Genomic DNA, 23,177 nt, shown 5'->3' with positions numbered 1-23,177 from the left:
CACAGTAACCTATGATGTGTCCAATAGTACACAGTAACCTATGATGTGTCCAATACTACACAGTAACCTATGATGTGTCCAATAGTACACAGTAACCTATGATGTGTCCAATAGTACACAGTAACCTATGATGTGTCCAATAGTACACAGTAACCTATGATGTGTCCAATAGTACACAGTAACCTATGATGTGTCCAATAGTACACAGTAACCTATGGTGTGTTCAATAGTACACAGTAACCTATGATGTGTCCAATAGTACACAGTAACCTATGATGTGTCCAATAATACACAGTAACCTATGATGTGTCCAATAGTACACAGTAACCTATGATGTGTCCAATAGTACACAGTAACCTATGATGTGTCCAATAGTACACAGTAACCTATGATGTGTCCAATACTACACACACACACACACACACACACACACACACACACACACACACACACACACACACACACACACACACACACACACACACACACACACACACACACACACACACACACACACACACCCAAACACACACACACACACACACACACAGACCACAGCCAGAGGCACTAGCTAGCTGCTAATATAATATACACACACAGACACATAGACACACACAGACATAGAGAGAGAGAGAGAGAGAGAGAGAGAGAGAGAGAGAGACACACACACAGACGTTTGCACCCATTTAACTCTCCTCCCCTGCAGGAAGTGGTACTCGCTAACCAAGCAGCGTGATGTCCTTTCCACAAGACGTCTGGGTTGTCTCAGCTGCCCTGCCTATATGGACTCCCTCCGTAAGGCTCTTACAGAGCAGCCTACAGAAGGAGAGGAGAGGTGAGACTCAGTTGTGTAATGACCCACCTTCTCAACCTCCCACCACCAGCCTTAGACCAGCCGTTTCCTTTAACCTCAGGATGTGTTTTAAATAGCACCCTATTCCCTATAAGCTATAGTGCACTCCTTTTTATCAGGACCTACAGGGCTCTGGTCAAAAGTAGTGCACTATGTAGGGAATAGGGTTCCATAGGGCTCTGGTCAAAAGTAGTGCACTATATAGGGAATAGGTTGACATTTGGTAAGAAGACCAGCCAGTCCATTTTGACCTCTGTCTCATCCCTTCCTGATTCAACCCTTTGTCTTCATAAGAAAGAGGAAATAGCTTTTCCTATTTAACCTTTGTCCTGATTGGTAGAACTGTAAAGAGTAGCCTTTCCTTCTCTGATTACGCCATGCATCTATAGGACCTCTATAGGGCTGGTTTCCCAGACTCAGATTCATCCTAGTCCTGACCAAGACTATGAAGCACTTTCAGTGGAGATTCTCATGCTTTTTTTAGTCCAGGTCTGTCTGGGAAATCAGGCTCATATCTACAAAGGAAGGTACTGTAGCTTAATTGTGGAGGAAAAAACTAAAACATGGACTGAAAGGCTTTTACCTGTAGGTCAGACTGTTCAGAGACGGTGGAGGGGGGGAGTGAAGGGTCTTGCTCTTATCAGAGAAGATGAATCGAATCTCTCAGAGAGACGGTTATAACCCCGTTAACAGAGATTGTCTTCCTTTTCTTCCGCTAACGAACTTTGACGGACCTCTCTAAATTAGGCTGACAAGGAAGGGGAAGTCACGTTAACTATGGGAACCGAAATGGCACAACCTATTTATTTTTACTCCACGTGATGTAACTTATCAGAAGCTGAAGGAGAAGAGACACTAATGCTTTAGTCACACACACACACACACACACAGACACACGTGTGCACACGCACACACACGCACACACACACACACGCACACACACAAGCACACGCACGCACGCGCACGCGCACAAGCACACACACATGCACACACAAAGACACAAGCACACACACACATTAGAGGAAGAGACACTAATGCCCCATTAGCTGTGGGTTCTAAAATAAAAGGGTTAGCCAGCGACTGACAGCATTGTCACATAAGCCAATGGGACAGACAGGAAGCAGAGAAGGGGATGAGTAGAGGGGGATAAGGGGAGGGGGATGAGTAGAGGGGGATAAAGAGAGGGGGATGAGGAGAGGGGGATTAGTAGAGGGGGATGAGGGGAGGGGGATGAGGAGAGGGAGATGAGTAGAGGGGGATGAGGAGAGGGGGATGAGGAGAGGGGGATGAGGAGAGGGGGATTAGTATAGGAGGATGAGGGGAGGGGGATGAGGAGAGGGGGATGAGTAGAGGGGGATGAGGAGAGGGGGATGAGGGGAGGGGGACGAGTAGAGGGGATGAGGGGATGAGGAGAGGGGGATGAGGAGAGGGGGATGAGTAGAGGGGGATGAGTAGAGGGGGATGAGGAGAGGGGGATGAGGGGAGGGGGATGAGGAGAGGGGGATGAGGAGAGGAGGTTGAGGAGAGGGGGATGAGGAGAGGAGGATGAGTAGAGGGGGATGGGGCGAGGGGGATGAGGAGAGGAGGATGAGTAGAGGGGGATGAGGAGAGGAGGATGAGTAGAGGGGGATGAGTAAAGGAGAATGATGAGAGGAGGATGAGGAGAGGAGGATGAGGAGAGGGGGATGTGTAGAGGAGGATGAGGAGAGGAGGATGAGTAGAGGAGAATGATGAGAGGAGGATGAGGAGAGGAGGATGAGTAGAGGAGGATGAGTAGAGGAGGATGAGGAGAGGAGGATGAGGAGAGGAGGATGAGTAGAGGAGGATGAGGAGAGGAGGATGAGGAGAGGGGGATGAGGAGAGGGGGATGATGAGAGGAGGATGAGGAGAGGAGGATGAGTAGAGGAGAATGATGAGAGGAGGATGAGGAGAGGAGGATGAGGAGAGGGGGATGTGTAGAGGAGGATGAGGAGAGGAGGATGAGGAGAGAGGGATGAGTAGAGAGGGATGAGTAGAGGAGGATAAGGAGAGGAGGATGAGTAGAGGAGGATAAGGAGAGGAGGATGAGGAGAGGAGGATGAGGAGAGGAGGATGAGGAGAGGAGGATGAGTAGAGGAGAATGATGAGAGGACGATGAGGAGAGGAGGATGAGGAGATGAGGATGAGGAGAGGGGGATGAGGAAAGGGGGATGAGGAGAGGAGGGTGAGGAGAGGGGGATGAGGAGAGGGGGATGAGGAGAGGAGGATGAGGAGAGGAGGATGAGTAGTGGAGGATGAGGAGAGGAGGATGAGGAGAGGAGGATGAGTAGAGGGGGATGAGTAGAGGAGAATGATGAGAGGAGGATGAGGAGAGGAGGATGAGTAGAGGAGAATGATGAGAGGAGGATGAGGAGAGGAGGATGAGGAGAGGAGGATGAGGAGAGAGGGATGTGTAGAGGAGGATGAGGAGAGGAGGATGAGGAGAGGAGGATGAGGAGATGAGGATGAGGAGAGGGGGATGAGGAGAGGGGGATGAGGAGAGGGGGATGAGGAGAGGAGGATCAGGAGAGGAGGATGAGTAGTGGAGGATGAGTAGAGGAGGATGAGTAGATGAGGATGGGGAGAGGGGGATGAATAGAGGGGGATGTGTAGAGGAGGATGAGGAGAGGGGGATGAGGAGAGGGGGATGATGAGAGGAGGATGAGGAGAGGAGGATGAGGAGAGGAGAATGATGAGAGGAGGATGAGGAGAGGAGGATGAGGAGATCGGGATGTGTAGAGGAGGATGAGGAGAGGAGGATGAGTAGAGGAGAATGAGGAGAGGGGGATGAGGAGAGGGGGATGAGGAGAGGAGGACGAGGAGAGGGGGATGAGGAGAGGGGGATGAATAGAGGCGGATGAGTAGAGGGGGATGAGTAGAGGAGAATGATGAGAGGAGGATGAGGAGAGGAGGATGAGGAGAGGAGGATGAGTAGAGGAGGATGAGGAGAGGAGGATGAGGAGAGGAGGATGAGGAGAGGAGGATGAGGAGAGGAGGATGAGGAGAGGAGGATGAGGAGAGGAGGATAAGGAGAGGAGGATGAGTAGAGGAGGATGAGGAGAGGAGGATGAGTAGAGGGGGACGTGTAGAGGAGGATGAGGAGAGGAGGATGAGGGGGATGACAGGCTCACTTTCCCGTTGGTCTCGTGGTCTTTCTTCTCCACTCCGCAGGACATAAAACATTATACATGTAAAATAGATATCGATTTTGAGACATGAAATGTACGATTTACACATTTCAGTATACTCTTTTCATAATAATTAGAAATTCCTGTTATTTTTCTAAATTTCTCACAAAAACAAGCGTATCTCTGTGAACTGAGCACTGAGCGTACACCAGCCTTATTATGTAACATTTACGGCAGTTCGTGATGATTTTGCTTTTGCGGCCCAAGGAAACAACTTTGAAGACAACGATCCTCAAAACCTGCATCGCTATGTCAACAGAGCCCTGTGCTTATTATAGGATGTATGTATTAGGTGACGAAATATGACTTTTTGGACATAATGTTAATGAGATTTTTAGAGAAAGACCCCACTGAACAATTCAAAACATGAAGAATCAAATGTACCTTGGTAAAATGTATTTTAAAACATAAGGAAGTGAAATAGCATCACCAAAGCATGTTTCCACCAAACTCTGGGCAGAGTGGGTGGACACCCTTACATGCTGTTCTGACAAACTTAAACTGTGCCTTTTTTCAATGCTGAACTGAATGTCATTGAGAAATGTGTCATAATGTATTTTTCAGCAAACATCCTTTCTTAATTTGAATTAATCCAAAAATTAATCATCTAGCTTTTCAAAAGGTATCTGTAATCTGTTCACGATATTTTTTGCTGCTAACGTCGCTGATTACGGTTTCGTTTCGATTTTTGGGTCATCAGATTACATGTAGTCAGTTACTCCCCAACAGTGCACGTATGCACGCACACACACACACACGCACGCACGCACGCACGCACAGACACACACACACACACACACACACACACACACACACAAACACACACACACACACACCCAAACACACACACACACACACACACACACAGACACACACACACACACACACACACACACACACACACACACACACACACACACACACACACACACACACACACACACACACACACACACACACACACACACAGACCACAGCCAGAGGCACTAGCTAGCTGCTAATATAAACACTCCTTGATCACATCCACAGCAGGAAATGAAGGTTCAGAAGCCTGCTGATTGATCTGTATACTAACTGGGTTAGAGGTTTTAGCAGTGGTGGAAAAGGAATGCAGATGTCATACTGGAGTAAAAGGACAGATAACTTCATAGAAAATGACTCAAGTCAACGTGAAAGTCACCTCGTAAAAAATGACTTCAGTAAAAGTCTAAAAGTATTTGGTTTTAAATATGCTTAAGTATCAAAGTACAAGTATAAATCATTTCACATTCCTGATATTAAGCAAACCAGACGGCGCTATACTCTTGTTTGTTTTAATTTACGGATAGCCAGGGGCACGCTCCAACACTCAGACATCAATTACAAGTGAAGCATGTGTGTTTAGTGAGTCTGCCAGATCAGAGGAAGTAGGGATGACTAGGGAAGTTCTCTTGATAAATGTGCTGTCCTGCCTTGCAATCAAAATGTAACAATTCTTTTTGGGTGTCAGGGAAAATGTAAGGAGTAAAAAGTACACTATTGTCTTTAGGAATTTAGTGAAGTGAAAGTAAAAGTTGTCAAAAATATAAATAGTAGTGCACAAATTGTACTTTAAAGTATTTTTACACCACTGGGTTTTAGTCAGACAGAGAGACATATAGAGATCGCAGTGGGACTGATGAAGCAGGATATTAGTTTAATGGTGAACATCGCAGTTATTTCATCTTCTCTGGGTTTTATTATGACTGGTGTGTTTGCTGTACGTGTCAAAAAATACAGTCTGTTTTTCTTAGCCGTTTCTCGAGGCTGTTTGCACTCTTTACACCGAGGACTGCCGAGGACAGCCGTTTTCCTCTAGGATCTCTCGTAACCAAGTATGATTTTGCATGTACTCGGCAAATACATTCTAAGTGGTACTCTATGGTGTGGACTTCAGAACTGAATATAGACCTGAGTGGCGCAGCGGTCTAAGGCCTTGCATCGCAATGCTAGAGGCGTCACTACAGACCCGGGTTCAATTCTGGGCTGTATCACAACCGGCCGTGATCGGGAGTCTCATAGGGCGGCGCACAACCGGCCCAGGGTCGTTAAGGGTTTGGCCGGGGTAGGCCGTCAATGTAAAAAATAATTTGTTCTTAACTGACTTGCCTAGAAGAGAGGGATGGAGAAATTACTTCTACTAGACTAGCAAACCACGTAGAATAAAGCATTGATTATACAGATGTAGGATCTTAATTCGATCACACAATTGTTGCTGAGAATTTTCCAGCAACAATTGTTATATTAAGAGCACTGATTATATAAGAGTACTGGTTATATTAAGAGTACTGGTTATATAAGAGTACTGGTTATATAAGAGTACTGGTTATATTAAGAGTACTGGTTATATTAAGAGTACGGGTTATATTAAGAGTACTGGTTATATTAAGAGTATCGGTTATATTAAGAGTACTGGTTATATTAAGAGTATCGGTTATATTAAGAGTACTGGTTATATTAAGAGTACTGGTTATATTAAGAGTACTGGTTATATTAAGAGTATCGGTTATATAAGAGTACTGGTTATATTAAGAGTACTGGTTATATTAAGAGTACTGGTTATATTAAGAGTACTGGTTATATTAAGAGTACTGGTTATATTAAGAGTACTGGTTATATTAAGAGTATCGGTTATATTAAGAGTACTGGTTATATTAAGAGTACTGGTTATATAAGAGTACTGGTTATATAAGAGTACTGGTTATATTAAGAGTACTGGTTATATTAAGAGTACTGGTTATATAAGAGTACTGCACGTAACCACTGATCAAGCTACATTATGGACTAAATGTTTCTGCAGGATTATTTACATCAAATGAAGATCCTACATCTGATTGCATTCTAAGAGGTGCTATAGAGTGGACATTGGAACACATCCTTTGTCAATGGATTACCTCTACATTCCAACAGCTGTGAATAATGTGGAGTGACGGATGGAGAGAGGGATGGATGGAGAGAGGGATGGATAGAGGGATGGATAGAGAGAGGGATGGAGAGAGGGATGGAGAGAGGGATGGATGGAGAGAGGGATGGATAGAGGGATGGATAGAGAGAGGGATAGAGGGATAGAGAGAGGGATGGATGGAGAGAGGGATGGATGGAGAGAGGGATGGAAAGGGGAGAGGGATGGATAGAGAGAGCGATGGAGAGAGAGATGGAGAGAGGGATGGATGGACAGAGGGATGGAGAGAGGGATGCATGGAGAGAGGGATGGAGAGAGGGATAGAGAGAGGGATAGAGAGAGGGATGGAGAGAGGGATGGATGGAGAGAGGGATGGATAGAGAGAGGGATAGAGAGAGGGATGGAGAGAGAGATGGCGAGAGGGATGGATGGACAGAGGGATGGATAGAGGGATGGAGAGAGGGATGGATGGAGAGAGGGATGGAGAGAGGGACAGAGAGAGGGATGGAGAGAGGGATGGATAGAGGGATAGAGAGAGGGATGGATGGAGGGATGGATGGATGGATGGATGATGGATGGATAGATAGATAGATAGATAGATAGATAGATAGATAGATAGATAGATAGATAGATAGATAGATAGATAGATAGAGGGAGGGAGGGATAGAGAGGAATGGATGGATGGAGAGAGGGATAGATAGAGGGATAGATAGAGGGATAGAGGGAGGGATGGAGAGAGGGATGGATAGAGGGATGGATGGAGGGATGGATAGAGAGATGGATAGAGGGATGGATGGAGGGATGGATGGATGGATAGATAGAGGGATAGAGAGGAATGGATGGATGGAGAGAGGGATGGATGGATGGAGAGAGGGATAGAGGGATAGAGAGAAATTACTTCTACACTTTCCAGTCCTCTTTTAAAGAAGGGATAAACTCTTTGTTTCTTCACACCAAATTAGCATGACAATTCCTCCGGCTGAGAGGATTTTGGGCTGGTTGGACCTCCTACGGGGCTCTTCTTTCCCGCGTTACTCAGAGCTGGAACAGTTAAAGCAGGAATCCACCATGACAAAGAGTAAAGTAAGCTGGTGACATTGAAAACAATGCAGAATGATCTCCATACATACAGAAGACTTGATACATACAAAATTGTAGGAGTTCTTAGTGGCGCTTTTAGTGTTATAAATTCAGCGTTTTCATAGGTTACTATATGTTGAGAGTCGTGACGTTGGCTAATCTAACATGGAACAACTGTTTATCACTCATGACAGACAAAGGGGAACTTTCCATGTGAAGGTTCAGTTCTAGAACAGCGGGCTTACAGTGAGCCTAATCACTGTCTGTAACAGACTCACTGTTCTATACCTGAACAGACTCACTGTTCTATACCTGAACAGACTCACTGTTCTATACCTTAACAGACTCACTGTTCTATACCTTAACAGACTCACTGTTCTATACCTTAACAGACTCACTGTTCTATACCTTAACAGACTCACTGTTCTATACCTGAACAGACTCACTGTTCTATACTTTAACAGACTCACTGTTCTATACCTTAACAGACTCACTGTTCTATACCTTAACAGACTCACTGTTCTATACCTTAACAGACTCACTGTTCTATACCTGAACAGACTCACTGTTCTATACCTTAACAAACTCACTGTTCTATACCTAAACAAACTCACTGTTCTATACCTTAACAGACTCACTGTTCTATACCTTAACAGACTCACTGTTCTATACCTTAACAGACTCACTGTTCTATACCTTAACAGACTCACTGTTCTATACCTTAACAAACTCACTGTTCTATACCTTAACAAACTCACTGTTCTATACCTTAACAGACTCACTGTTCTATACCTTAACAGACTCACTGTTCTATACCTTAACAGACTCACTGTTCTATACCTTAACAAACTCACTGTTCTATACCTTAACAGACTCACTGTTCTATACCTTAACAGACTCACTGTTCTATACCTTAACAAACTCACTGTTCTATACCTTAACAAACTCACTGTTCTATACCTTAACAAACTCACTGTTCTATACCTTAACAAACTCACTGTTCTATACCTTAACAGACTCACTGTTCTATACAGTAACTGGCTCACGTTAAATTGTTTCATGATGTGGTTCGGTTGACCGTTTTTTGCAGAGGCAGTTCCAGTTTAGGGCCTTAATTGATAGCAGAGTCATTGGCAGACACTCTAGTTCTGAATCCAAACACAATGGTACCTGCTGCTCTCCATATGCCAAAGACTGTGACTGGGAGCTGGGCCTTATTCATTAATGCACACCATAGCAAAACCTTTTACAACGGAAAACTGTCGATAGGTTTCCATTCAGTATAGTATGGTGTTTTGCTGCTGAATACAGAAAGGTGAACAGTGGAGCGTTGATGGGTTTATGATGACCGCTGTATCTGTTAGGGTTTTAAATGGTTTATGACATTTATGCGGTCATTGAAAGGTTTCAGCAGATCAACAGCTGCTAACAAAACTGAGCACAGTCGTGTTACAGTATGTATGGTAAAATATAAAAGTGTTGTGGTATTGGACAATAAAGACATATTCTTCTTCGTCCACGCTCAGCCTCTGTAAGTATTGCAGTATGACCTTCCTCAAAGCCTGCAGTAGTAGGAACAGACAGAGACATGCTCTATGAAAACTCAGATAGATACAAGGTATGAAAGGAACGTTAGTATCCACTCACGAACAACCCCCCGTCCCCCTCCTCCAACCTTCTCTAGTATCCACTCACTAAGGCATCAGACAACAGGCACATTTCCCCTCTGTTTCACTCAAAGCCCAAAATTAGGGGGGAAGAATTGGTCAACTTTAAATGAAGGGAAACCCCACCGAGAAATCGCCCCTCCTCCAAGGGCCTGCTGGTCTCAGAGCTCTGGGGTCTCCAAAGACCCCTGGAACTCCCAGGGGCTGAAAGAGGGGGTCGCTGACCTTTGATGTGGTGTGGGGTCGAGGGGTGTGTGTGTGTTGGGGGGTCAGTCCAGAGACTTAATGCCCCTGACCGATCACAAAGCACTAAGCTGGTCAGTGGTCGTGGGACTGGGATCGAATTGAGGAGTCCAGCGCTCGGACGCACGCACGCACGCACGAACGCACGCACTCGCACGCATGCACGCACACACACACACACACACACACACACACACACACACACACACACACACACACCGGTGGAATGTTTTGGGTGCAAGCATTTCAAATTCCTCTCTTTTCTGCTCCTCTCATCTGGCTCCCAAACCAATGTTACTGACAGATGTTACTGACAGATGTTACTAACAGATGTTACTAACAGATGTTACTGGCAGATGTTACTAACAGATGTTACTAACAGATGTTACTGACAGATGTTACTAACAGATGTTACTGGCAGATGTTACTGACAGATGTTACTGGCAGATGTTACTGGCAGATGTTACTAACAGATGTTACTGACAGATGTTACTGACAGATGTTACTAACAGATGTTACTAACAGATGTTACTAACAGATGTTACTGACAGATGTTACTAACAGATGTTACTAACAGATGTTACTGGCAGATGTTACTGACAGATGTTACTGACAGATGTTACTGACAGATGTTACTGGCAGATGTTACTGACAGATGTTACTGACAGATGTTACTGGCAGATGTTACTGACAGATGTTACTAACAGATGTTACTGGCAGATGTTACTAACAGATGTTACTAACAGATGTTACTGACATATGTTACTGACAGATGTTACTGACAGATGTTACTGACAGATGTTACTGACAGATGTTACTGACAGATGTTACTAACAGATGTTACTAACAGATGTTACTAACAGATGTTACTGGCAGATGTTACTGACAGATGTTACTGACAGATGTTACTGACAGATGTTACTAACAGATGTTACTAACAGATGTCACTGGCAGATGTTATTGGCAGATGTTACTGACAGATGTTACTGACAGATGTTACTAACAGATGTTACTGACAGATGTTACTAACAGATGTTACTAACAGATGTTACTAACAGATGTTACTGGCAGATGTTACTGACAGATGTTACTGACAGATGTTACTGACAGATGTTACTAACAGATGTTACTAACAGATGTTACTGGCAGATGTTACTGACAGATGTTACTGGCAGATGTTACTGACAGATGTTACTGACAGATGTTACTGACAGATGTTACTAACAGATGTTACTAACAGATGTTACTGGCAGATGTTACTGACAGATGTTACTGACAGATGTTACTAACAGATGTTACTGACAGATGTTACTAACAGATGTTACTAACAGATGTTACTAACAGATGTTACTGGCAGATGTTACTGACAGATGTTACTAACAGATGTTACTGACAGATGTTACTAACAGATGTTACTGACAGATGTTACTAACAGATGTTACTAACAGATGTTACTGGCAGATGTTACTGACAGATGTTACTGACAGATGTTACTGGCAGATGTTACTGGCAGATGTTACTGACAGATGTTACTAACAGATGTTACTAACAGATGTTACTAACAGATGTTACTAACAGATGTTACTAACAGATGTTACTAACAGATGTTACTGGCAGATGTTACTGACAGATGTTACTAACAGATGTTACTGGCAGATGTTACTGACAGATGTTACTGACAGATGTTACTAACAGATGTTACTGACAGATGTTACTGACAGATGTTACTAACAGATGTTCCTAACAGATGTTACTGGCAGATGTTACTGACAGATGTTACTGGCAGATGTTACTGACAGATGTTACTGACAGATGTTACTGACAGATGTTACTGACAGATGTTACTAACAGATGTTACTGACAGATGTTACTAACAGATGTTACTAACAGATGTTACTAACAGATGTTACTGACAGATGTTACTAACAGATGTTACTGACAGATGTTACTGACAGATGTTACTGGCAGATGTTACTAACAGATGTTACTGGCAGATGTTACTGACAGATGTTACTGACAGATGTTACTGACAGATGTTACTGACAGATGTTACTAACAGATGTTACTAACAGATGTTACTGACAGATGTTACTGACAGATGTTACTGACAGATGTTACTGGCAGATGTTACTGGCAGATGTTACTGACAGATGTTACTGGCAGATGTTACTGGCAGATGTTACTGACAGATGTTACTGACAGATGTTACTGACAGATGTTACTGGCAGATGTTACTAACAGATGTTACTGGCAGATGTTACTGGCAGATGTTACTGACAGATGTTACTGACAGATGTTACTAACAGATGTTACTGACAGATGTTACTAACAGATGTTACTAACAGATGTTACTAACAGATGTTACTGACAGATGTTACTGACAGATGTTACTAACAGATGTTACTAACAGATGTTACTAACAGATGTTACTGACAGATGTTACTGACAGATGTTACTGACAGATGTTACTAACAGATGTTACTGACAGATGTTACTAACAGATGTTACTAACAGATGTTACTGACAGATGTTACTGACAGATGTTACTGGCAGATGTTACTAACAGATGTTACTGGCAGATGTTACTAACAGATGTTACTAACAGATGTTACTAACAGATGTTACTGACAGATGTTACTGGCAGATGTTACTGACAGATGTTACTGACAGATGTTACTAACAGATGTTACTGACAGATGTTACTAACAGATGTTACTGACAGATGTTACTAACAGATGTTACTGACAGATGTTACTGACAGATGTTACTAACAGATGTTACTGACAGATGTTACTGACAGATGTTACTAACAGATGTTACTGACAGATGTTACTGGCAGATGTTACTAACAGATGTTACTAACAGATGTTACTGACAGATGTTACTGGCAGATGTTACTAACAGATGTTACTAACAGATGTTACTGACAGATGTTACTGGCAGATGTTACTGGCAGATGTTACTGACAGGAGGCGAAGTAGATTAGAGTCATATTGATGGCTCATATGACATTAGATTACATACCTTTGTTGGCTCCGAATCAAATGGTTTTGAATGGGCCATGCCTTTCCTCATACACAGACACAGACACACACACACACACACGGTCACACACACACACACACACAAACGAGCAAGCAGGCATGCACACGCATACACACACACACACACACACACACACACACACACACACAAACGAGCAAGCAGGCATGCACACGCATACACACACACACACACACACACACACACTGACACACCTTCTCAGTCCCTCATGCCTATATATTACATCAGTCATTCAGTGAGTCAGTCCCTGACTCCACTAATTGGTATTTATCCTGCTCTCCAGACTCATCAATTAATCTACATACCAAAGCAGCATTTTTGTCATATCAACCATTCAAGTCACAGGACATTTTGAATACAACCAATCAAAGCATTCGCCCAGGGTTGGTCTCAGTATCTACGCCCAGTCACACACAGGTCACACAGCCCCATACGTGGTGTACAGCCATGAATCAGGATCAAAACAGGTCTTCTCCGTGACGTCATCTCATCTTTACTTCTGACCGTGGTCACAAATACTGTGCCAGTTATCTCACCACCTATTCGGTTCTGACTTGTGGTCTGATATCCAAAATGGAAAGCTAAATGTCTTCAATCTATTAGATGTCTCTTTCTCCATAGAGATATACAGAACATAAATTGAGGAAACAAATTTCTACCAGGCTTTCTGACTCCTGACTGGCATTCTGTTCACTATAGGCTGCACTAGTTTTGACCAGGGCCCTTAGCAGTGAACTATATATATACTGTATGTAGGGAATAGGGTGCCATTTAAGATGCAGTCCATGTTAGCTAAAGGAACAAGCTGACCTATTAGGAGGCTGGTAGCCGTTAACATTCCAACAGGCAGGAAATTCTACTTCCTGATCCAGTTCATTGATCCAAACAATGAGCATCCCTGTGGTCTTTAACAGGACCTCAAAGTAAACCTTACTGTGTGTGTGTGTGTTTGCGTGCGTGCGTGCGTGCGTGCGTGCGTGCGTGCGTGCATGTGTTCAGGTTTCCTCTTGTGTACCACAATACCATATTAGCTCGATGAGTTACAGCCTCACAATACCACGGGAGGCAAATGTTTTCAGTTCTCAGACAAGGGTTCTCGTCATGCGAGCGTTGTTCACCAAACCGCCTCGGCTACAATGGCGTGATTTCCTTACATAACCTCTCTCAGTTGACTTAGACTCTCCTGAATGCTCATTATGTTCATAATGTCAAACAAATTCCTGCAGAAATATCATCATTTTAAATGCCATTCATGTGATCTCACCCTTCTGTCATTGTCCTACAGGCTTTGGTCTTTGTTGTAGTTTCCAGATTTAACTCGTCATGATGGGCGATTCTGTGCATAGAACTACATTCCGTTCTATTTCTGCCGTACCCTTTGCATGTCAATAGAGGAAGCAACTTTTACAACTGCTGTGCACTCCTATCCCTCTATTCTACATACCACTTCTGCTTTGGAGGTGGATATTCAGCCTGCGGGGCCCAAAGGTTAACATAGGGCATAGGGATTGAAACTGCTTAAGGTTAGGGTTAATGACTGAACACTAAGTTAGGGTTAGGGTTTGGTTTAGGGTTAATGACTGAACACTAAGTTAGGGTTAGAGTTTGGTTTAGGGTTAATGACTGAACAATAAGTTAGGGTTAGAGTTTGGTTTAGGGTTAATGACTGAACACTAAGTTAGGGTTAGAGTTTGGTTTAGGGTTAATGACTGAACACTAAATTAAAGTTAGGATTAGGGCATCCAAAAGCATTCGGAATCTACTGGCTGTATCGACAGCCTTGTATTTCTGCATGAGTCACACACGCGATCCATGAGGGAAAATAACTGAGCTCTAGAACAGGTAGTCAAGTCTGAAATGATGCAGCAGTTCCTGACTCTGTTTCATATTCGCAGCTGCTTTACTCTGTACCTGCAAAGGAGGGTGGAGTGTGTGTGTGTCCATGCGTGTCTTAGCCTAACCTACAATTAAACTGGCATGTCTACCTCTTCCTGACATCTGTAGTATGTTGTGTTGTGTTATAGGAATGTGATGTTAGCGCCCATCTTCCTCCTGTCGCCGTGGATTCATCCCAAAGGGCACTCTATTCCCTACATAGCACACCACTTTTGACCAAGGCATCTGGCAGGGTACCAATTGGGAGGAAACTAGCGAGTTTTAGAGGTGAGAAACCTCAGAATGGTCTCCTTCCATAAGCGTAACACATAAAAAACCTTTTGTGTTCACAAGAGATTGTTAAGCATTCCAACGAAAACATTTGTGAAATGATTTGAGGCCATTGGTATTTCATTTGATTATGACTAGTAGGACTGCACCCAAAAGAAGCATTCAATAGATCATACTCACAACAGGTTAAACAACAGACGTAAGACAATGGAAAATATAATCCTACCGTGTGAAATATTGTTCCAGACAAGACAAATTACACTGAGATTGATCTATTTACGGTACAAGAGAAAAAAACCTCTTATGTTTATTAGCAATGCATTTCACATTGTGATTTTTTTTTTTAAATATATATATACAGAAAATGACAATGATTTCTAGAAGACGAAATGAAATGGATACATACACAGGATGTCATTTCTCCTGCACAATGATACTCTTCTAGTAATAGTACATCTTCAACCAGTCAACAGAACTAGAATAATATCCATTGTCAATCAGCTCGTGACAAGATCTCCCACACAGAAACCCCAACCGACCAACAACCAACCTCCCAAAGAAAAGACACCAATTTCAATGGTGGTTACCACATTGTTTGGCGTAACTAAGAAAATACTTTTGACCCCTATGGGCAGAATCCCCTGATATCTAAAGCAACCGTTGTGAAGTGTTGTTGAGATGTGTTGTGTGATGGTTGAGATGTGTTGTGTGATGGTTGAGATGTGTTGTGTGATGGTTGAGATGTGTTGTGTGATGGTTGAGATGTGTTGTGTGATGGTTGAGATGTGTTGTGTGATGGTTGCAATGTGTTGTGTGATGGTTGCGATGTGTTGTGTGATGGTTGAGATGTGTTGTGTGATGGTTGCGATGTGTTGTGTGATGGTTGAGATGTGTTGTGTGATGGTTGCGATAATGTTGTGTGATGGTTGCGATAATGTTGTGTGATGGTTGCGATAATGTTGTGTGATGGTTGTGAGAAGGTGTGGGGGTGGACGGGCATCACATTACAGAATGATAGAATTCTTGTGGGTTCAATCGTGAAGAAAAGGACTCAACATGGGACACAACAAAACAACAGCCGGCTGCACAAGACTGTTCCTTGTTTTTTTGTATTGTTATTGGAGTTGTTTTTAATAACTTGCCCAGAAAATGCAGTTGAAAATTAGCTGGCTGGCTAAAACCGTCACTTTTACTAAAACGTGGATTAACCTAGAGTCTAAACCCTGTCTAAGCCAGGGGAGGGGGGGGGGGGGGTTCTACTAAGCTATAAGGAATTGTTTTAAGAAGGTCATACAAAGGATCAATTAGCTATTGGATTTTTAATTTTAAGACCCCTTGAAGGATTCCAGAAATATATGTAAAAAAACATATTTTGGGCCTTACTGCTATTGGCCCATACAAACACATTGAATAACAGATTCACTACATGGAACAGATAGTCCCCCCCCCCACAAAAAAAATCTCCAGGAAGTTTGTTCTGAAGTGTCTGTCCTAAATCTGAGAGATATAAGAAAGATCAGGAAACATTTATTATTTTATTTACATGTATTTAACCCCTTATTTTTTAGCACTAAACAGTCTCCATATAGACTTCCATACATGTTTTCAACTGGTACCGGGGACCTTCAGGCGAGTCTTGTGAGGACTGTGGGCATCCAAGAGCAAAACAACGTACGTTTGTGAGAGTCTCACCTTTCCACAGATGGTTTAGTGTAGTGTGTAGCCTAAACCGTTCGGACGCTACAGACGATATTGTGAGAAGACCAATTTTCAGGATGTCTCATGGTCTGACAAACACTGCTCTAACTCTGTCACCTTTCACTGCAGATGAAGATGTGTTACATAGGTGGATGGTCTGACAAACACTGCTCTAACTCTGTCACCTTTCACTGCAGATGAAGATGTGTTACATAGGTGGATGGTCTGACAAACCCTGCTCTAACTCTGTCACCTTTCACTGCAGATGAAGATGTGTTACATAGGTGGATGGTCTGACAAACCCTGCTCTAACTCTGTCACCTTTCACCGCAGATGTGGAAGTGTTACGTGGATTGAGACACATCTACAGCAAAAAAACGTTATCTCTAGTTTAAAGTGACAGATGTTTTTTATTATGCTAATTAGATTTCCGCAGGGGAGGCGGACATCGACATTAGTTCTTTTTCATGTGCACTGTCGCTTTAAAAATAAAATCTATAAATTTCGAATAAATAAAGTTACAAACCAATTGATTATGTACTGGGTTGGGGCAACTGGGTTATTGGGTAGGGTAACTAACTGGGTAATTGGGTAGGGTAACTGGGTAATTGGGTAATTGGGTAACTGGGTAATTGGGTAATTGGGTAACTGGGTAATTGGGTAATTGGGTAACTGGGTTATTGGGTAGGGTAACTGGGTTATTGGGTAGGGTAACTGGGTTATTGGGTAGGGTAACTGGGTTATTGGGTAGGGTAACTAACTGGGTTATTGGGGAGGGTAACTGGGTTATTGGGTAGGGTACCTGGGTTATTGGGTAGGGTAACTGGGTTATTGGGTAGGGTAACTGGGTTATTGGGTAGGGTAACTGGGTTATTGGGTAGGGTAACTGGGTTATTGGGGAGGGTAACTAACTGGGTTATTGGGTAGGGTAACTAACTGGGTTATTGGGTAGGGTGACTGGGTTATTGGGTAGGGTACCTGGGTTATTGGGTAGGGTACCTGGGTTATTGGGTAGGGTACCTGGGTTATTGGGTAGGGTACCTGGGTTATTGGGTAGGGTAACTGGGTTATTGGGTAGGGTACCTGGGTTATTGGGTAGGGTGAGTGGGTTATTGGGTAGGGTACCTGGGTTATTGGGTAGGGTAACTGGGTTATTGGGTAGGGTAACTGGGTTATTGGGTAGGGTAACTGGGTTATTGGGTAGGGTAACTGGGTTATTGGGTAGGGTAACTGGGTTATTGGGTAGGGTACCTGGGTTATTGGGTAGGGTACCTGGGTTATTGGGTAGGGTACCTGGGTTATTGGGTAGGGTACCTGGGTTATTGGGTAGGGTACCTGGGTTATTGGGTAGGGTAACTGGGTTATTGGGTAGGGTACCTGGGTTATTGGGTAGGGTACCTGGGTTATTGGGTAGGGTACCTGGGTTATTGGGTAGGGTACCTGGGTTATTGGGTAGGGTACCTGGGTTATTGGGTAGGGTACCTGGGTTATTGGGTAGGGTACCTGGGTTATTGGGTAGGGTACCTGGGTTATTGGGTAGGGTAACTGGGTTATTGGGTAGGGTAACTGGGTTATTGGGTAGGGTAACTGGGTTATTGGGTAGGGTAACTGGGTTATTGGGTAGGGTAACTGGGTTATTGGGTAGGGTAACTGGGTTATTGGGTAGGGTAACTGGGTTATTGGGTAGGGTAACTGGGTTATTGGGTAGGGTAACTGGGTTATTGGGTAGGGTAACTGGGTTATTGGGGAGGGTAACTGGGTTATTGGGGAGGGTAACTGGGTTATTGGGTAGGGTAACTGGGTTATTGGGGAGGGTAACTGGGTTATTGGGGAGGGTAACTGGGTTATTGGGGAGGGTAACTGGGTTATTGGGTAGGGTACCTGGGTTATTGGGTAGGGTACCTGGGTTATTGGGTAGGGTACCTGGGTTATTGGGTAGGGTAACTGGGTTATTGGGTAGGGTACCTGGGTTATTGGGTAGGGTAACTGGGTTATTAGGTAGGGTAACTGGGTTATTGGGTAGGGTAACTGGGTTATTGGGGAGGGTAACTGGGTTATTGGGTAGGGTACCTGGGTTATTGGGTAGGGTACCTGGGTTATTGGGTAGGGTACCTGGGTTATTGGGTAGGGTAACTGGGTTATTGGGTAGGGTACCTGGGTTATTGGGTAGGGTAACTGGGTTATTAGGTAGGGTAACTGGGTTATTGGGTAGGGTAACTGGGTTATTGGGTAGGGTAACTGGGTTATTGGGTAGGGTAACTGGGTTATTGGGTAGGGTACCTGGGTTATTGGGTAGGGTACCTGGGTTATTGGGTAGGGTAACTGGGTTATTGGGTAGGGTAACTGGGTTATTGGGTAGGGTAACTGGGTTATTGGGTAGGGTAACTGGGTTATTGGGTAGGGTAACTGGGTTATTGGGTAGGGTAACTGGGTTATTGGGTAGGGTAACTGGGTTATTGGGTAGGGTAACTGGGTTATTGGGTAGGGTAACTGGGTTATTGGGTAGGGTAACTGGGTTATTGGGTAGGGTAACTGGGTTATTGGGTAGGGTAACTGGGTTATTGGGTAGGGTAACTGGGTTATTGGGTAGGGTGAGTGGGTTATTGGGTAGGGTGAGTGGGTTATTGGGTAGGGTGAGTGGGTTATTGGGTAGGGTGAGTGGGTTATTGGGTAGGGTGAGTGGGTTATTGGGTAGGGTGAGTGGGTTATTGGGTAGGGTGAGTGGGTTATTGGGTAGGGTGAGTGGGTTATTGGGTAGGGTGAGTGGGTTATTGGGTAGGGTGAGTGGGTTATTGGGTAGGGTGAGTGGGTTATTGGGTAGGGTGAGTGGGTTATTGGGTAGGGTAACTGGGTTATTGGGTAGGGTACCTGGGTTATTGGGTAGGGTACCTGGGTTATTGGGTAGGGTACCTGGGTTATTGGGTAGGGTACCTGGGTTATTGGGTAGGGTACCTGGGTTATTGGGTAGGGTACCTGGGTTATTGGGTAGGGTACCTGGGTTATTGGGTAGGGTAACTGGGTTATTGGGTAGGGTAACTAACTGGGTTATTGGGTAGGGTAACTAACTGGGTTATTGGGTAGGGTACCTGGGTTATTGGGTAGGGTACCTGGGTTATTAGGTAGGGTAACTGGGTTATTGGGTAGGGTAACTGGGTTATTGGGTAGGGTAACTGGGTTATTGGGTAGGGTAACTGGGTTATTGGGTAGGGTAACTGGGTTATTGGGTAGGGTGACTGGGTGACTGGGTTATTGGGTAGGGTACCTGGGTTATAGGGTAGGGTACCTGGGTTATTAGGTAGGGTAACTGGGTTATTAGGTAGGGTAACTGGGTTATTGGGTAGGGTAACTGGGTTATTGGGTAGGGTAACTGGGTTATTGGGTAGGGTAACTGGGTTATTGGGTAGGGTAACTGGGTTATTGGGTAGGGTAACTGGGTTATTAGGTAGGGTAACTGGGTTATTGGGTAGGGTAACTGGGTTATTGGGTAGGGTAACTGGGTTATTGGGTAGGGTAACTGGGTTATTGGGTAGGGTAACTGGGTTATTGGGTAGGGTAACTGGGTTATTGGGTAGGGTAACTGGGTTATTGGGTAGGGTAACTGGGTTATTGGGTAGGGTAACTGGGTTATTGGGTAGGGTAACTGGGTTATTGGGTAGGGTAACTGGGTTATTGGGTAGGGTAACTGGGTTATTGGGTAGGGTAACTGGGTTATTAGGTAGGGTAACTGGGTTATTGGGTAGGGTAACTGGGTTATTGGGTAGGGTAACTGGGTTATTGGGTAGGGTAACTGGGTTATTGGGTAGGGTAACTGGGTTATTGGGTAGGGTAACTGGGTTATTGGGTAGGGTAACTGGGTTATTAGGTAGGGTAACTGGGTTATTGGGTAGGGTAACTGGGTTATTGGGTAGGGTAACTGGGTTATTGGGTAGGGTAACTGGGTTATTGGGTAGGGTAACTGGGTTATTGGGTAGGGTAACTGGGTTATTGGGTAGGGTAACTGGGTTATTGGGTAGGGTACCTGGGTTATTAGGTAGGGTAACTGGGTTATTGGGTAGGGTAACTGGGTTATTGGGTAGGGTAACTGGGTTATTGGGTAGGGTAACTGGGTTATTGGGTAGGGTAACTGGGTTATTGGGTAGGGTAACTGGGTTATTGGGTAGGGTAACTGGGTTATTGGGTAGGGTAACTGGGTTATTGGGTAGGGTAACTGGGTTATTGGGTAGGGTAACTGGGTTATTGGGTAGGGTAACTGGGTTATTGGGTAGGGTACCTGGGTTATTGGGTAGGGTAACTGGGTTATTAGGTAGGGTAACTGGGTTATTGGGTAGGGTAACTGGGTTATTAGGTAGGGTAACTGGGTTATTGGGTAGGGTAACTGGGTTATTGGGTAGGGTAACTGGGTTATTGGGTAGGGTAACTGGGTTATTGGGTAGGGTAACTGGGTTATTAGGTAGGGTAACTGGGTTATTGGGTAGGGTAACTGGGTTATTGGGTAGGGTAACTGGGTTATTGGGTAGGGTAACTGGGTTATTGGGTAGGGTAACTGGGTTATTGGGTAGGGTAACTGGGTTATTGGGTAGGGTGAGTGGGTTATTGGGTAGGGTGAGTGGGTTATTGGGTAGGGTGAGTGGGTTATTGGGTAGGGTGACTGGGTTATTGGGTAGGGTGACTGGGTTATTGGGTAGGGTAACTGGGTTATTGGGTAGGGTAACTGGGTTATTGGGTAGGGTAACTGGGTTATTGGGTAGGGTAACTGGGTTATTGGGTAGGGTGAGTTTGAGCGTCTTAAGACTTTTTGGCAAGATGTAGACTGTTAGCATCTAGACTCAGGCTCATGGATTTCAATATTAAGCCATGTGAACAGCATATCAATGTGAACCTAGCCCGTAGTAGGAATGTGTTGGAGAGGGGTGTGATCACAGAAATACCAAGCTGAAACACACTCCAACACAGAGACAGTGAACCAGGACAGTGAAACATTAGGCTCCCCAGTTAAAGATGCCCTGTGCAGTACATTTCAGGCTGAACCATTCTCCCTTGGTCACAATTTGTTTGGCACATTGTATTCCTAATACTTTAACACTCAGCCTTTAGAATGTTGATGTTGTTATGGGTACAGTAGGATACCAGTGAGGTTTTCTTTTTGTGTACTTTAATAACAAGACGTGTCTTTATTATGGTGTTGTCTTAAAACATCTCATAGCCTTTATGTTCTAGAGACAGTGAGCCAACCACTAAACTGGAGAGCAACCCGTACACTGAAGACTATGTCAGCGTCTGAAATAGAACCCTATACAGTGTGCAACTTTTGACATAGAGCTCTGGTCAATAGTAGTGCACTATATAGGGAATAGGGCTCTGGTCAATAGTAGTGCACTATATAGGGAATAGAGCTCTGGTCAATAGTAGTGCACTATATAGGGAATAGGGCTCTGGTCAATAGTAGTGCACTATATAGGGAATAGGGCTCTGGTCAATAGTAGTGCACCAAATAGGGAATAGGGCTCTGGTCAATAGTAGTGCACTATATAGGGAATAGGGCTCTGGTCAATAGTAGTGCACTATATAGGGAATAGAGCTCTGGTCAATAGTAGTGCTCTATATAGGGACTAGGGCTCTGGTCAATAGTAGTGCACTATATAGGGACTAGGGCTCTGGTCAATAGTAGTGCGCTATATAGGGAATATGGCTCTGGTCAATAGTAGTGCACTATATAGGGAATAGGGTTCTATTTGTTGCTTAGCTAAACCTGCAATATATCTTCAGGGTCTCCATTTTATTTGGCAAGCCTCCAGTTAAATGAAAAGCAAAGGAAGCTACTCTTCCCCATGTCTACGAGGAATGGGGATACTCCCAGATCAGAGGCAGACATGTGCAAACAATTATTCAATCTCAAAGCAGTAAAAACACACACAAAAATACCGTAGAAAAAAGGCAACAAAGTGAAATAATTTTGTTACAGAATACAAGCAGCAAAATAAAAAACAATAAGTTAAATAATCGTCCAGTTCAAACATTACAATTAGTCCCTGCGTAAGGTAAATAACCCTTACCTTATACATGACCCATAAAGAACATTTCCAGTACATTTGTCCTACGTTGACCTGCCAGGGATTGTGAGGTTCTTCTCTAGTTCTACCTTCCTCCTCTTTACTGGTCCTTTCCCACAGTTCATGTCAGTAACAACACAGTCATGTCTGATCTCTCCACTGACACGTGTGCATTTTTGGCATGTCTTTAACCATGAGTCCTGACGGGTTGTTTTGAAGCCCAAAAACAAG

The sequence above is a fragment of the Salvelinus fontinalis genome, chromosome 28 (assembly GCF_029448725.1).
Source record: "Salvelinus fontinalis isolate EN_2023a chromosome 28, ASM2944872v1, whole genome shotgun sequence".
Classification (NCBI taxonomy): Eukaryota; Metazoa; Chordata; class Actinopteri; order Salmoniformes; family Salmonidae; genus Salvelinus; species Salvelinus fontinalis.
This window is presented reverse-complemented; position numbering follows the sequence as displayed.